General features: G+C 37.5%; 1 pseudogene; it reads right to left on the reverse strand.

Annotated features, from left to right (window-relative positions):
- Window positions 1-7,352: 7,352 nt before the first annotated feature.
- LOC113434885 (U2 spliceosomal RNA) lies at window positions 7,353-7,447 on the reverse strand (annotated as a pseudogene).
- Window positions 7,448-16,103: the final 8,656 nt, after the last annotated feature.

The following is a 16,103-nucleotide window of genomic DNA, read 5'->3' on the forward strand; positions in this document are numbered from 1 at the left end:
TACTCAGGAACACAGTCCTCACTGCAGCCTAAATCTAGCCAAAAGAAAGGCATAGTAAAGCTAGTCCTCCCAACAGGACAGATACAGATTTCGGAGAGTAATTAGGACTGCAGAAAAAAAACAATTATTTATTTATTTTATTTGTCAATTGCTTACAAGTTAATAGGTATTAGTAAAAACATAGTTATGAATGCATGGATACATATAAGAAAAATAAAAAATATATAAAAGAAACAATAGGACAGGGATGGTAGGCACGTTGGTGTGCTTATGCACGCCTCCTACAGACCTCTTAGGAAAGGGGTGAGGCCAATAGTAGACAGCCAAAGGTTAAAATTTTGGGAAACTGCTTTCAATCAAGGATCTGTATAATGCACGAGTCAAAAAGAGGGCTGTGAAAATATTTACAGACCCTCACATCCTGGACATTAACTGTTTCAACTCCTTCCCTCAAAGCAATGCTATAGAGCACTGCACACCAGAACAACTAGACACAAGAACAGCTTTTTCCCAAACGTCATCACTCTGCTAAACAAATAATTTCCTCAATACTGTCCAAATTATTTACAAAGTCTGCACTACTATTACTATGAATCTTCTCATCACTCCTATCACCCATCCCCTCCCACTTGTGACTGTATGACTGTAGCTTTATCGCTTGTATACTTATTGACTGTTTCCTAGTATGATTTGATTGTTGATTGTAGGTTATGATTCTTGATTCTTAACGAATGTATCTTTTCTTTATACTGAGAGTATTTACACCAAGACAAATCCCTTGTGTGTTCAACCACACTTGCCCAATAAAGCTATTCTATTCTATTCTATTCTATTCTATTCTATTCTATTCTATTCTATTCTATTGCTAAATTCAACAAAGTCATCAGGGGAATCCAATCTTAACTGTAACAGAACCAGAAATATTTTCTATAAATGTTATACTGGCAAGCTATGTTGATTATAACATACATGTAAGACTACAACTAACTCTTAAAAATTAATGCTAAATCTAACCTTGTCACTAAATTTTACATAGAATGCTTAAGGCCATGTGTCTTATTTTATCCTAATGCCAAGAGATTTCTCCAACAAACTTCTTCCTAGTGTTATTTCTGCACTATGGCAGGGCCCTCTTGTTGGCCAAGCTGACTCCATTTGGATCAATCCAGGGTGTCTTTGGGGTTATACCAATGTATTTCATGTACTCCTTGATGTGATCCATCCATCTTTTCTTAGGTCTGCCATGGGGTTGCTGGCCATCATGGTCCAGACACATGGCTGCCTTCCTACCTAGTCTTCTTTACCACATATCCATAACATCTAAGTCTTCCTTCCTGCATTTTTGCTATAATTGGCATTGTTCATAGTATTGTTGAATCACATTAGTCCAACAATTTCTACCAACAAACTACTTTAACATAATCATGACATTCCTACTAGACATGATTCTCATTCTAAAAATAGCATTCTCTACTTTTATGTTTCTATAGTGATAATGTCATGCTTAATTATCATGCCTCCATCATGTTCTAAAGCAGTGGCCCCTTTTCAGGAATGGGATACATGAACTGCAAGACATAAGAGGCAATGGTGAGTTCAACTGTGATGATCGGGGCTGTGACACAAAGCCAACACAGCCAGAGAATAAGAATGAGTTTCTTTATTAGCTCCAGTTTTGCTCCCAATGACCCAGATACCTTCCAGTCTACAGGAAAAACTCTCCCATGAACATAGGCACCAGCTTTTGGCTGCAGATATTCCAGTCCAAATGTTGTAAACTGAAAACTTTAAATTATAAATCCAACAAGGCAAAATAAGGTAATAAATCTGGCAGAGCAAGATATGGAGTTCCAGAAGTGAAGTAACACGGCAGTAAATCAAACCAGTTGGGAGGAGCAGCAGTCAACATTTAGATAAACATTTAGATAAACTTTTTTCCCCAGCAAACACAGCTTGCAACTGCCTCTCCTTTAAACTCCCTTCCCAGGTGTGCCTTCTGAAGGAATCAGGGTCCTTTACTTCCTTGTAAGCCACGCAACCCAAGTTGCTCTCTTCTCCATTCTTCCCTGCATGCCCTTGGATGAAGAGAGGGTGGGTCTTGGTCTTCTGAACTCCTTCTCCCTTGTTCTATCTCCCCCTGCTCTTCCCAGCCTGTCTTTGCCCTTCCTCAGTTTTCTCCACAGCCAACAGAACCAATCCTCTGCTCCCTGCCAGCTGTTCGTCTTCCTCCTCAGACTCCAATGGATGCATGGCAATCATTGCAGATGATGATTGCTATAGAGAAGTCATGTATCTGTAGTTAGATGGCAGGAGTTTGATACTGAACAGCTCAAGGTTGACTCAGCCTTCCATCCTTCCAAAGCGAGTAAAACAAGGACCCAGACTGTTGGGGGCAATATTCTGACAGTGCAAACTGCTTAGAGCGGATTGTAAAGCACTGTAAAGCAGTATGTAAGTCTAAGTGCTATTGCTATTGTATCTCCCAGCTATAAAAGCCCTGTTAAATCACCTATTGACTCAGAAGGAAGGACCAACTCCTTGTAATCCACAATTTCTCTACTTTTCAGCTCTTTGGTTTCCAATTCAAAATTATATTTGTTCCTTCAAGCATGGTGATTGTTATCTGGGTTATCTGGTTCAATTGCTAGAATTTTTCTAAACATTGAAGAACAGAAATCTGATGCCTGTTTCCTGCTGGATACCACTGTATGCTTGATGGTTCCAGGGGTGGGCTGCTGGGGGTTCGCAGGGGTTCGAGAGAGCCACTAGCTAAGATTCTGGGCAGTTCAGAGAACCACCAAATCTCACTCCTTGCTGGTCCTGCCCCTCCCGCACCATCTCTCCCAGGAGTCCCCACGCGGCCCATTTTGGATGCAGGTAAATGCAGGGTGCACGCAGAGACTTGGGGAGGGCAAAAAATGGGCCTCCCAGAAGTTCAGGAAGGCCAGAAGTGGGCTTATTTCTGGCTTCTAGAGAACCTCCAGAGCCTGGAGAGGCTGTTTTCACCCACCTGGAGGCTCCAGAAAAGCCTCCAGAGCCTGGGGAGGGCAAAAATGCCATGGTGCAGGAGGCTGATTAGGCCACACCCACCATGGCCACACCCACCCAACAACCAGGCAGAGAACCCTTTGCCAAAAGTTTTGAAGCCCACTCCTGTTTTTTTCTACCCATTTCTTTCAACCAAGATTAACTGAAGTGGTGGTTGGGGGATGAAAAATAATGGCTTTACACAATTAATTTCCAGTGTGCTGTGTTGAGTAGTGATTTCTAGTCATGTTTGTGTTAAAACAATGAAATAGTTTGCCCAATAATCAAAATTATTATTCTTTCATACTCTTAACTACATATTTTCCTTTATACCATATGAAACTGCTTAACCATCCCCATCAAGTGAAGTGTGCAAGCTTTTGACACTACAAATTAAAAGGAACCACTATTCATGCTAAACTATTTTTTGATTTACCAAACATGCCATCTGTATACCTTGGAAAGCCAATACTTATCAGCTTCAGACGAACTAAAAGAAAAGTAATATTTTTTTAAAAAGGAAAAAAAAACAGTGGTTCATTATCTTTTCAATCTGCAACTAATTTGCACTGTATAAAGTCATTAAATTCAAATATGAGTGTTGACAGTCACAATGATCTTTAATATGTTAGCCAATTCAATTTCCCTTAGAAACTTTAATTTGAATAGATGGAAGAACGCAGAGCTGAGTCTCACTTACTTTACCCCTGTATATACAGCAATTACATACAAGAGTAGGAATTTTATTTTGCTTTTTATATGCCAGTGATCCCCAAAGTCATTTTGGTATATGTGAATTCTATGAGATCCATAGGGGATACATATAACAATCAAACATTTCAAAATAATTCACCAGAGTAAAGGTGTGTATTTTACTCTGTTAGTCATTGCCAGCTATAATGAGTGGTGTTCATCTTAGTTTCAAAACCATTGAGCCAGCATTGTCCAAAGACATTTCTGTGGTCATGTGGCCAGCATGATGTCACAGAATGTTGTTACCTTCCAACCGAACTGGTACCTATTTATCTACTTGCATTTGCATGCTTTCGAATTCTAGGTTTTCAGGAGCTGAGGTGAAGATGGGAGCTCAGGTCTCAAACTTGGGCTGCTGGCTTTCCCACTGACAAGCCCAGTGTCTTAACCAGTGAGCCACTTTACTGGCCATAATTCACCAGAGGTTTAGAAAAAGAAAGAGGTCACTTACCCTTCCATTTGGGCATCTATATTAGACATATTTAGGGCAGTGTAAACCACATACACCTTAACACTGCTTGTATTCATATTTTATTCCACTTCTTGGGACGGCACTGTGGTACTTCGTGAAAAGGATGTGTTTTCACTCATCCATGCCATATCAATCCATGTCCATGTTTGGTGGGGATTTGAATAAAATGTAAATTGTCTTTTTTCAGGATGTAATCTTCTCCATATATCTGTCAGATTTAGCTCTTTCATCATTTCCCTACAAATCTTGGGAGCTCTCTCTTCCCCTTTTATTCTTCCCGGCATTACTGTGATCCTTTTGGAAATCAGCAATGGAGTTGAAGTCCCCTACCATACAAATATTTCTTTTTGCAATTCAACCAATTTTCCATATAGGTGTTTAAAAACTCTTTTTGGTCTCCATTTGGGGCATATATTACTACTAAAAGAATTGGAATATCATTAATCCAGATCTGCAAACCCAGAGTCCTTCCTTCTAAGTCCGACCATATTAGCTCAGATTTCAAATCCTCTTTCACATATACTGCGATTCCCTTCTTTTTCTCCTCATCTGCTGGTGTGGTAAATAATTTTCCTAATTTCGGGCATTCTAAATATTTTTCATCCTTCTTCTTTATATGGGTTTCTTGCAGGCACGTTATATCTGCATTATGTTTAATTAATTTAGATAATATCCTTTTTCTCTTAATTGTTGAATTTAAACCATTTATGTTTATTGATAGTAATTTTTTTCTTCTCCCATCTATTTAGTTTTGTTTTGCTCTTTGTCGTGTAACAATTCCTCTCTCTTCTTGCGCTTGTATTGATGTAGTTCCTTCTGTCTTTTGTTGTGGATAGGTATTTTCTTGGTTTCCTACCGTTCCAGTTCTATTTTTATGTCCACTGTATTCTTCTTGAAACTTTGTGTCCAATTTCTCCCTACTACTTTGCTCCTGTGGGCCCACCATCCGTTCGTAAAAATCCTGGGCTTTTTCCATAGTATCTATTTTGATTTTCCTCTCTTTCCACGACACTAACATTCCTTCTGGAATAAGCCATTTAAATGTGATTCTTTTTTATTTAAATATGCTGCCAAGAATTTATAGTCACGCCTTTGTTCCCTTATTCTCCTTGGTATCTGTTTAAGAATCACAATTTCTTTCTCTTTGTAGGTTATAGTTTTATCTCTTGAGGTTCTATATATCATGTCTCGAACACATCTTCTAGTGAATCGTATATGTACTTCCTAGAACAATTGTGGCGTCTTGCATAATTTGTATTGACCCGGTAGACTTCATCAAACTCTTTTTGAATTTCATCTTTATCCATCTTCAATAAACCGGCCAGTATTTCTGCCATCAAGTATTCCAAGTCTTCTTCTTTTGATTCTGTCACATTTTGGAATCTTAGGTAAGTTGCTGCCTTGTCCATTTCTAGGAGGACAAGGGAGTCCTCCATTTCTTTGCTCATGCTTTTGAGATCTTCATCCACCCTTTCTAATTCCCTTTCTGTTCGTTCGGTTCTTTTCTCTACTTCTTTTATTATAACTTCGTTTTTCCAAGGCCTGCTGCAACACCCCCACTTTATCCTCTACTTTAGAAATGTCCGCTTTCATTTCTGTCTTTAGTTTCCCCATTTCTTCCTTCAATTCATTGATATCTGCCCTTGTTTCACTGTGGTTTTTAATCATTGTTTCTTGCAATCTTGTCAATGAGTCCTGTAAAGTTAGGAACATTGCTTGGATATTCGCATTCGAGATGCTAGTTGACTTCTCTGTTGGTAGTGTTTCCTCTATTGTTTTTGTGCCATGGGTGAAGTTGTTGTCAAAGTAGACATTATTGTGGGATTAACCTTCCTACCAGATTTCAAAGCAGTGGTAGTTGTAGTAGTCATTTCCTTTAAAATTTGTTTTTGTTGTTGTACAATATTGAATATATTATTCCAAATTGGCATTCAGTATTCTTAGTTCTGTAACTAAAATTGACCAAGATCTATCAACCTATTAAGTAGCTATATTCTTGACTAATTAGTAAAGTATATATATTTTTCTCTAGTTTAACTTCAATATAAAGTAACCTTAACTATAAAATATATTACATTCACAGATAAACCCACACAAAGAAATATAATATTGGTCTAGAGAGCTCTAAGCTTATTAAGTAACTAATGCTTAATATTCTTACTGTCTCCCCTATATTCCCATTCAAATTATAACAATCTCTATTAATAATAACTTAACTAAATTAATCCAATATTTTAACACTCTAATATTTCATTACTAAATGTACATATTTATCAAGAGGAAATCAGAGGGAAAAAAAAAAAAAGCAAGCATATTTCAACATAGCATACCATCAACAAGTAAGAAAGAAGAGAGGCTATTTTAGTAAGTATGTACACACAGAAAAGGGTTGAGGAAAAGAAAAAGAAAATTCCAAAGACAAGAGTTTTTGTTTCCGCTTTTCACTTTGGAAGCTTCCACTTCTAGCACACCGGAAATGGCAAATGAAGATTTGCTGAGTAACAGCTGCCAGTAAGCAATATTCCCACTCGTTTCAGCGTTCTGGGTACTGCCTATGGAGTTGCTCTGTCTTTCCCCCGATCGGCTTCGTTCTGCTTCTGGATCCAATTTAATAGCTTCAATCCAAATGTTAGTGATAATAGAGTCTTCAGACTTCCAAAATTCTCTTTACTTCTTTTTATTTCCGACTCTCTTCTGCCTGCCAAGCTCTTTCACATTCACTAAACCAATTCTTTTGTAGCCGCTTCGTCTTGGAGCTCACAGCTGGCATTCACACAGTATTTAACAGCCTGAAATCAGTCTATTGTCAGTCAAATATCTTCTCTGCCACGACTCTCTTTCCCACAGAGCTTGCAAACTTTCACTCACTTTTTTCTTCCCATCGGTGGCAGTCCGGACTTCGGAGCCTCCATTGTTAGGAGGCTGTTCTTGATCGTTGGGCTCTGGAGGGCTTCCTCTTCGTTACAGGGGGTTGCTTTCCCACACTGCAGCCCGAGGTTCCCCACACCGGCACGGGTCTCTCCAAGACTCGAGCACCCCGAAAGATCGCACCAAACTCAAGAAAAGGGAGGCTAGAATCACGAGCGGATTTCTGCCCCTCTAACCGTCCTTGCCTTGCCACCGGAAGCTCTTTAGATATTAAACTGATAAGAACAGATACTACACTTGATCTTAGCCAAAAGGCCGAGAAGCGATAGCAAACAGATTAAAAAGATTGCTAAACTTGTATATACATGAAGATCAAAATGGATTTCTTCCAACTAGGCAAATAAAGAATAATCTAAGAATAGTATTAGACGTACTAGAATTTTATGAAGCCCACCCAGAGAGACAAGTAGCACTCATGTTTCTAGATGCAGAAAAAGCTTTCGATAATTTGAATTGGCAATTTTTAATTAAAAAAATTTATAATTTGAATCTGGGTACCAAATTTGAAAATATTATAACAACTATATATGACACACAACAAGCTAATATAATAGTGAATGGGGAATGCACCCACCCAATAAAGATAGAAAAAGGAGTGAGACAGGGTTGCCCACTCTCTCCCCTGCTCTTCATATTAGCATTAGAGACATTATTAACACGAATTAGGCGGAATTCAGATATAAAGGGATTAACAGTTAAGAAAGAGGAATATAAATTGCAAGCGTTTGCGGATGACATGATTTTCTTCCTTGAAGAACCAAAAGACAGGGACCAAAATTGATGAGTGAATTAGAGAAATTTGGAGCAGTAGCGGGACTTAAAATAAACAAAAAAAAAACCAAATTAATGACCAAAAACCTAACAGAAAAACAGAAAATAGAACTAGAAGAAATAATGCAGATACAAGTGACAAAGAAAGTGAAATATTTAGGAATTTGGCTAACCCACACTGTAAGACACTTAAAGAAAACAATTATGATAAACTGATACATCAGGTAAAGAAAGATTTAGAATCGTGGGGAAACTTCAAATTTCACTACTAGGCCGAATTGCTACTATTAAAATGAACATTCTCCCTAAATTTTTGTATTTATTCCAAACGATCCCAATTAAATTACATAAAAAGTTTTTGAAGAACTCAATAGAACAACCCTGAAATTTATTTGGCAAGGGAAAAAACCCAGAATAAATGTAAAAGCAATGCAGGATATGAAGAGCAGGGAGGGTTAGCATTTCCAAACTGGGAGTTATACCATATGGCCACCTCATTAGTTTGGTTGAAGGATTGGGTGAGTTTAACCAATAAAAGAATACTATTTCTAGAAGGCCATGATTTACAAAGGGGGTGGCATGCCTTTCTATGGGACGTAGGGAAAACCAGTCAAAAATATTTCCATAGACATTTAATTAGAGACGCACTATTAACAATTTGGAGGAAAATAAGGAAAAACATTATACAAAAGTACCAGTATGGATTTCAACAATGGAGGCAATGATTCACCCAAACAATTTGGAGCTTACCAAAATGATTAAATACAAAGACTTATTAGACCCACAAGGAAATTTGAAACCGAGGCTGGATCTTCAAGAGCAAGGACATAAAATTGATCAATGGGTTTATCTTCAGATTCAAAGCAGATATAAACAAGACAAAAAGAATTCGAATTAATAACAAACTGCAACAGTTAGATAAAATTTTATTAGGATCAAATAAAAAAACATAACAAAATTTTATAACTACTTATTAGAAACAGAACTAGAAGAAGAAATCGTAAAAGGAAATATGATTGCTTGGAGTAAGAATGTAGGGCGCAGCATCACATTAGCGGAATGGGAGAAAGTTTGGGGCAGAAACAATAAGATTACCAAATCGGCAGCATACAAGGAAAATCTTTATAAAATGTTCTATAGATGGCATCTCCCCCTTCGAGGTTAGCGAAGATGCACCCCAACATGAGTCCGCATTGCTGGAAGTGTAGGAAAAAAGAAGGAACCTTTTTCCATATGTGGTGGTCCTGTGCAGAAACCCAAAAGTATTGGAAGAAAATCAAAACTTGGTTGGAAGAAATCACCAAAGAGCAGATCGAATACAAACCAGAGTCCTTCCTACTAGGGATTTTTGATAAGCAAATTTCCAAAAAAACCAAATACATAACAATACACATTTTAACAGTGGCCAGATTAGCCTTTGCTCAACATTGGAAACAACACCAAATTCCATCAGAAGAAATGATTATTGAAAAAATCTCAAAATGCGCAGAAATGGATAAATTGACTTTGGCGCTAAAAACAAAGACACTTCACTATACTATGACAGCTGGAATTGTTGGTATAATTGGATTGACCAAAGATAAATAATATATTATAAGGCATAAAAGAAAAGTATCAATACATAACAGCGAGGTAGCGATATAAGTTAAAAACAGGTGTGGTTATATGACACAAGTTAAGGTGATGAAAACAAAAGAAGATCTTGCAAACTGTTAAAATAAGAATACTTTTAATCTGTAACCTCTTTCTTTCTTTCTTTTCTTAAAATTCTTTCCCTCTCTTCCTCTTCTCTTTTCTTTCTTTTCTTTCTTTCTTTTTTTTTTGCTTATTTGTGTATGTATTGTGACTGGTTTTAATTGTAAAAATTAATAAACTATATTTAAAATAAAAAAAAGGATGTGTTTTCCTGGCTGCTTGCCAAGTTTCTTTCCATTCATCGATATGTACAATATAACTCATATAAGTCCTTTAAATTTTCTTTAAAAGTAATACATAATTGGAACTGATGTGCACTGCTTTTTTTAGAAGTATGGCCACTTACTGAAAAAAAGAGCAAGGTAAATGTTGTTGTGGGGAAAAAAATGCTCACTTTAATAAGCATCCAAAATGATTGGAGAAAGTTGAAACAAAGTATATTTTTATCAGCATGCACAATTATAGCAATCCTTGGGCTCATTGCCAAAGGAACTCAGAAGAACCCTGAACAAAACAAGGTTACAGGTTATTCCCTTCATTTTTTTACAATGATAAAGAAACATCATTTCTTTATAGTGTTAAAGAAAATATTGTAAATCATACCATGACCTCTATAACTGGAATGTTTTAGGAGATGATCTTACTGCAGTGCCTGGACATTCCTCTAAACTGGTAGAAATGGCTTCTGCTTTAGTTATTAATACCACATCCCATAAAGAATGGCATTTATTGTGTCCACACTGTACTGCCCCCTTTCGCAAAACGCAAAAGGCAAAAATTGAATTTTTGTTACCAGTTTCCTTTCCAAACTCACAGCTCCAGCAGCCTGATTCTTACTGTCATGTCCCTATCGGAATCTGATTCAGAGGTGGAGGTCAAGCAGCTGACAGGGAGTGGGAGTATGGCTCTGTTGGCTGTGGAAGAAACTGGGTAAGGGCTCAGTCCAGCTGAGCAGATCAAGGGAGAGGTGGAGCAAGGGAGAGGGAATTAGGAGGAAGACCCAGGTCCACCCCCTCTTCATCCTAGGGCACACAGGGAGGAACGGAAAAGAGAGCAACATGAGGAGGAGGAAAGGGCCTTGATTCCCTTCATTAGCCGCAGCTGGGAACACAGTGTTTTAAAAGGAAAGCTGCGCTCAGCAAAGTTGTTGGGAGAAAATCATGAGTTATCTGTTATTGTGGATGCCTATCTGGGTTCCTGGCATCTTCCCAACTGTGTGTGCTTTGTTGGCCTTTCAAGTCTGCAATTTCTTATCCTGCCCTGTCAAGTTAATTGCTGCAGTGTGGATTTTGTGTGGGTTTTTATTTACAGTTTGTATGTACTTTGTTTTTGGACTGAATTTCCTCCACTTAAAGACTGTTATTGGGAGAGTTTTTTCTCCAGGCGAAGGTAACCTGGACATTGGGGGCAAAGTTGGAGGTATTAAAGGGACACTTCTTGTGTGTGTTGCCTTTGTGCCACGTCCCAGGTCATCACACTTACTGTCATGATTTTGCACACACTTAAGCCATATCATCATACTTGGTCTGAAACATCTACATGTCCAATTATTTTTATCCATTTCAGGTGGATAATTTCTGGCACTTTGGAAATCACCATCTGTTTTCCAAAGCACCAGAAGATAAAACAAGAAATGGATGGAAACTAATCAATGAGAGAGCAACCTAGAATTAAGGAGAAATTTCCTAATGGTGAAAATAATTAACCAGTGGAGCAGCTTTCTTTCAGAAGCTGTGGGTGCTCCATCACTGAAGGCTTTCAAGAAGAGATTGGAGACCCATATGGAGAGCACCTTTGGGACTACCATGACCTGGATGATGAAGAATGTCCATAGACATTTACCTTTGTTTTGAATAAATTTCTGATTTCCATAGCAACTGAGTGTGTATTCGAAATCAGAAGCAAGTCAGGTTTTGGTGAACATTCAGATAAGAGGTGGAGACTAAATATTGGACAGAAGGATTGCCTTTATCACTATATTTCCAGCATTAAGAGAATGCTGATTGGAAGCCGCATGACCAGAAATGAGCATGCTGTATGACTTGAATGACAATGAAATGAAAGCACACCAACATCTGATTACTAGTAGCCAAGTTACACAAGTTACATTTAAAGAGGCTAGCAACAATCTCTTTATCAAAAACTCTCCTAAAATTTAAATCCTTCTTGTATGAAGGAAAGAGCAGAATAAGATTAGGTACCATCTTGGAGCAGGGAAGGATTTAAGCACTAGGCACAGCCATCTGTGAAATGATAACTAGCAGTTAGTTTGATGGTGTGGTTCCCTCTTCACCTGGGTTGGCCTTCCCTTTTGCATTAAAACAGTCAGCAGGAACTTAGATGCCATTGATTAATCTACCTTGCCACACTGGCATATTTCAGAGTTGTATGTGTAGACAATAGATCTTTATAAGGACCTTTCCAGCTGGAGAAGTTTTGAAAGTATCCTGGAGGGGAGAAAGAGAGGTAAAAGAGTTAGCAGATAGCATTATAGTAAATTAGTACTTTGAAATGAATAAATGGCATGGGATTCATCAGAATAATACTTTCAGTTACAGTTGTGTGTCATTTGTACAATTGGCATATCATCTAAACATAGTTATAGTTTCTATTCATCAATTCATTCATAACAATTGGTCACTTCTACTCTGCCACTATTTCTATTCCTATCCCCAAAGCAGTTTGAAGGTAATCCATAATTATCCAAAGTTCTGCCTAAAGCCAAAAACAAAGAGTAAAGCATGTAATTAAATCATTGCTTCATCCCTGAACTACCATACATTCTGGCATAACAAAAATATCCTTATCTCTATGCCACACAAAAGAAAAATTAAATTAGTGGCTTGCAAACTCCCTTCCCAGTTCCACTTCTTAATCACACTGTGCAAAACCCTGTAGTGTTGAATAGATGTATCTGGAAAATACTTTTCTTTTGAACTGAGAAAAAAATGTTGCAAGATATCAATGACTGGGCACATCTAAAGTTATCAATTTTTATAGCTGGATAAAGAGCAAAAAAAACAACATATTTCTCTGTGTTTTTCTCTCTTCTCTTTGAATTGCCTTGTTTGAAAGCAATAACTTGTTACTCCAATTTCATGTCTAATTTATGGCTTATGATCATTTGTTTAATTCTGATGCTGGGTAATGCAAATGTTTAGCAAGAAGCTTGGATATCATATTCACAATATGTCCTGCAAAGTAGAACAATATCACTTAACATCTAACTAGGGAGGGCAACTGGGAAAATAATTTTGTTAGTAATACATTTACATTTTTTGAAATATTTATATGGTTTGGAATAGTTTTGGAATATGGTTTGGAATAGTTCTGTACTAGTAATTTCATCCAGTCTGATATGTGTTGTTTTATTGGTTATATTAGTTATGTTCTATGATACAGAAGAGCTTGAACAGTCCTTTTATTTTTTTTCTTTTGGGGAAGGAGGGGGTAATTGAAAACGTCTACTATAATCAAAATGGCTCATATCCTGTACAATGCTGTGAAATAAAAAATTGTTCATTTGGTTCAATGAATATTAAACATTTCCTGAATAAAATAGCAGAGATTGATATGGGCTTGAAATCTACAATTAGACATAGCAAATGCCTAAATAAACAGGATGGAATCTGTCAATGCTTACACAAACAATTTTTAAATCTAAATAATTAGGGGGAAATGTGTTTAACTATTAGATCATTTAAAATAGAGAGCGAGAAAAACACACACACACACAGGATATCTGACAAACCCCATCTATTCTGAAAATAAATATATGGTATTGATGGACAAAAGACAGCCATTGAAATAGGCCAAATAACACTGACCTTGGAAACTGACAAAAGACTAATTGCTTTGCTAATGTGTGACTCCTTTGCTCAAAGGCTACTATTACCATGAAATTTTCCATATAGTAAAATCCTGAATTATATTCAAATAATTAGGCTGCTGTGATTGAAACTTGGTTCAAGGTTGTACAAGAAAATATCTTAAAGGAATATTATTCTTGGAATTGCATAAAAATGTAAAAGCTTTTCATCAATTTGTTGATAAACTTGAACCTTGTAATTTTTCTTGGAAATAAACAGAATCATCCCAGGGTGTTTATTTGCCTAGCAAACCAATAACAGATTCCCACAAGGCATGACAAATTCTATAGAATTACTATTATGTGCTTTGGCTTTTAAAAAAATGAAACCTAAATAATGAATAAGACTAAATGTTTAAGGCTAAGTGGATCCAGGCTGAATCATGACTATTCTTTATCCTATATTATTATTACTCATAGATTCACACTATACATATTGTGCACCATATTTGAACAATAAGCCACAAAAATAGGACACATCAAGATTAGCTTGTATTTCTTCAACTACTTAGTTTTCAACTAACCTGGCTAAATATGAAATATGAATTCAGGGTTAATTCAGTGGGAGAAATTTAAGTGTATGCTTATTCATGTAGTTAAGTGTTTGGTACTTTAAATGGTAGAAAGTACTTGTAGGTAGTTTGGTTTTCCTTAGAAATGTCTGGGATGTGAGCTTGGGGTTGGTTGTAATTTTCCTAAAAATATTGAAAAGATAACTGTACATGGCATATCATGTGGAAAGATGGAGTCATCTCATTTTATAATGCCTTGGTAGGACCATAAGGAAGGCTGAGCACCAAACAATGGAGGCCCTTGAACTTTGGTGTCGGAGAAGACTCCTGTGAGTCCCTTGGACCGCAAGGCAATCAAACCATCAGTCCTAGGGGAGATCAACCCTGACTGCTCTTTAGAAGGCCAGATCCTGAAGATGAAGCTCAAATACTTTGGCCACCTAATGAGAAGAAAGGACTCCCTGGAGAAGAGCTTAATGTTGGGAACAATTGAAGGCAAAAGAAGAAGAGGACAACAAAGAATTGAGGGGGCTGGATGGAGTCATTGAAGCAGTAGGTGTGAGCTTAAATGGACTCCGGAGGATGGTAGAGGACAGGAAGGCCTGGAGGAATGTTGACCATGGGGTCGCGATGGGTTGGACACAATGTCGCAACTTAAAACAACAACTAGAACACACTTGAAATAATGGATCCAGTTTTGGTTGCTACAATATAAAAAAGATGTTGAGACTCTAGAACAAACTTGTAGCCTGTGGGCTGGATGTGTCACACACTGGCCATGCCCACACACAGTTTAGCGAAAGGGAAAAAAAATCACAATGCATCACATAATGCCATTGTGATATCAAGAGTTTGACACCCCTGCTCTAGAGTGGAGAGAAGAACAACAAAGACAGTGAGCAGAAAGCTAAAACATATGAAGAATGGTTGCAGGAATTGAATATGTCTAGTCTACTGAAAAGAAAGTCTCTGGGTGACATGATAGGAGTGTTCCAATATATGAGGGTCAACCTATTTTCCAAAGCACTAGAAGGAAAAGAAGAAATGAATTAAAACTAATGGAAATTAATCAAGGAGAGAAGCAACCTAGGACTAATGAGACATTTCCTGAAAGTGAGAATAATTAAGCAATAGAATGGGTTGCCTTCAGAAGTTGTGGGAGCTCCACCACTAGAGATTTTTAAGAAGTCAGCCATTTGTCTAGAATGTCATCCCTGAAGCTGGCCTGACTGAGGAGATTTTGAGACTTCAGTGTTGCCACTGAAAACTTTTACTTTTAATTAGGTGAAAACTGACTCTGAATGTTCCCGCAGTTTTCACCTGATTAAAAGGAAAAGTTTTCTCTCTTCCCTACAGAATCTGTCACATGGTCCCATCAAGGTGCCGTCCGGTTGCCTGGTAATTCACTCTTCCTCTCTCCGACCTGTGGGAATGTCCTTGGTTCCCAGGAGAAAGTATTGTTGTTTTGGCTACAAAACCCAAGCTATCTTTATTCCCCACTCCTTATTCCTCAGCTCCAGTGTGGCAACACTGAAACTTCAAAATGACCTTGGTCAGGTCAGCTTCAGGGTTGACAGGAGTCAGTTTTCACCAGTCTTTGCCTATATGATATATCCAATGAAGCTGTTCTTTGAGGAATCTACCTGCCTCAGAGTTTTGTTCATTATGGATGTATTACTTGGTACCCTGACATAGAATGGTGTAAGGTCTCCTGCTTGTGCTGGAGATTTGACTAGAAGACCTCCAAGGTCCCTTCGAACTCTGTAATTTTGTTATATGATAAAGCAATGATATTCAAGGATGGGCTAAAACATCCTTGAAAGCTTCTCATGATTAAGGATTACCAAACACAATGTCAAGCAGAGCATGTGAGGACAATTAATGGAGATGAAGAAACTCACCATTTAATACTTTTCACTAAGTGACAGACTTTAAACCCGAGATATTTTTATTGGGAATTATACCGGAAATATATTGTAAAGAATTGAAATATTTGATTGTAAATTTTTTAACAACAGCTAGAATTGTATTTGCTAAGAATTGGAAAAATGAAAAAATACCTATGTAGGAGAAAATT

This window comes from Pseudonaja textilis, chromosome 6 (assembly GCF_049901715.1).
Source record: "Pseudonaja textilis isolate UNSWEBS1 chromosome 6, rPseTex1.2, whole genome shotgun sequence".
Classification (NCBI taxonomy): Eukaryota; Metazoa; Chordata; class Lepidosauria; order Squamata; family Elapidae; genus Pseudonaja; species Pseudonaja textilis.